This window comes from Silene latifolia, chromosome X (genome assembly GCF_048544455.1).
Source record: "Silene latifolia isolate original U9 population chromosome X, ASM4854445v1, whole genome shotgun sequence".
Taxonomy (NCBI): Eukaryota; Viridiplantae; Streptophyta; class Magnoliopsida; order Caryophyllales; family Caryophyllaceae; genus Silene; species Silene latifolia.
The window spans coordinates 250,825,929-250,827,771 of NC_133537.1; the positions used below are offsets into that span (position 1 = coordinate 250,825,929).

Consider the following 1,843-nt stretch of genomic DNA (forward strand, 5'->3'; position numbering starts at 1 on the left):
CTCTCCAACATTTTCATCCCGGCCTCTCTATCTTGAGACTCTTTCAGCAACAAATTTTTCAATTCGGCAAAATCGGAGCCTTGGGACTGCTGCTGCTGCTGCTGCTGCTGGGGCACATACGGAGGCTTTTGGTATGACTGCTGCTGCTTATGTGGAGGTACATAGTTCTGCTGCTGCGGAGGTGGAGTCGGATTTTGGACATTCTGGCTACTCCACCTCAAGTTTGGATGGACATTCGGCTCAAAATACGTGTTTGTCTGCCTATAATGTTGAAAGGTAGCACAAGACTCATAAGGATTAGGACAAAAATATGCAACATGTCCTTCTCCTCCATATCTCTTGCAGACGAAAGGACCGTCTGACATGGCATTCACTTGATAAATCCCTCCTTTTGACGCTCCTTCCAACTCGTACTTATCAAATCTCGCCGTAAGAGCCTCTAATGCAGCGACAGAAGGGGATTCAGCAGCTCTCCTTTGATTTCCCCTGGAATTTCCATACTCAGCTTTATGGGTGGCCAAATCATCAATAATTTTCCACCCCTTAGTTTCTCCAACATTCTCCTAGAATCTGCCATTAGTTGCCGCATCCAGGATAGCCCTCTGATCGTCATAAAGCCCATTATAAAATTGATTGCACAGGCTCCATTTCTCGAACCCATGGTGCGGAATAGTTCGCACCAGCTTCTTGAAACGGACCCATGCCTCATGAAAATTCTCATCAGGACCCTGTTTAAAGCTCGTGATCTGAGCTCTAATGGCATTTGTCTTCAAGGCAGAGAAATATTTCTTGTAGAATGCTAGGGCCAGTGACTTCCAATCAGTGATCCCGTTAGCAGCTCGATCCAGGTCTCGGTACCACTCTCTTGAAGCATCACGAAGAGAGAATATGAACATCGTCTCCTTCACCTGGTCCTGGGTCACACCGGTTGGTGGGGGTATGGAACAACAGTAGTCAATGAATGTCTCCATATGTTTGGCTGCATCTTCATTTGCAGCTCCCCCGAATTGGTTCCTCTCAACCAACTTGATATAGGACGGTTTCGGCTTGAATTTTCTATCCTTCCCTGGTAATGCGAATCCCTTATAGAGATTCTCAGCTGTCGGCTCAGAGTGACTGGCTATACTCGCTTCTTCAGCCATGTCTGGAGATATGACGGTTTCAGCTGAGGAAGTGGAAATAGGAAATGAAGGTGGATCCTCTTCACGCGCAAAGTCCTCTCAAGCTCGAGATCAAGGGGAAGTAATTCGCCTTGTTGAGACCTGCGCATAAGATGAAACTACAAGAAGAATATGAGAATAGTTTAAGGAACAGATGTCCCTTAAACTAAGAAAAGACTAAAATAAAAACAACTAAAAATTTAAACAATTGCCTCCCCGGCAACGGCGCTAAAACTTGATACCGTCGTAGAGTACCGAAGATAAATTTATATTTCCAAACTACTACTATAGCTAGTGGCAGTCAGGGTCGAACCACAGAGAGGCAAATGTAATTTATAGTTGTCTAATTTTAGTCTAAGGTAACCATTGTGAGGGGGATTTGATTTGAGTTGATCTATAACTAAATGCAACAAAACTAAAATAAACGAGCTAATAAAAGAGGTAGGTAAAAACAAATATTAAAAGGGTGCTAAGATGGTCGGTTCACTATAGTTTCGGCAGCAGTATCCTAGGTAAGTCTGGAATAAACACATGAGACGGGAAAATAAGAAGTCCTCTTGGTCCATTCTTAACAAGTAGCATCTTTCGATCTCGCTACGGGTCCCTAATATCACTAATGCTAACTTTCGTCCTGAAAAGTGACTTAAAAGTCTAAATTAACTTATCTCTCCATCTTATTAATT

General features: G+C 43.4%; 1 non-coding gene across 1 annotated transcript; it reads left to right on the forward strand.

Annotated features, from left to right (window-relative positions):
• Positions 1-654: 654 nt before the first annotated feature.
• LOC141625613 (small nucleolar RNA R71) lies at positions 655-761 on the forward strand. Its single transcript, XR_012535382.1, has one exon. It is a non-coding gene; the product is annotated as a small nucleolar RNA R71 (small nucleolar RNA).
• Positions 762-1,843: the final 1,082 nt, after the last annotated feature.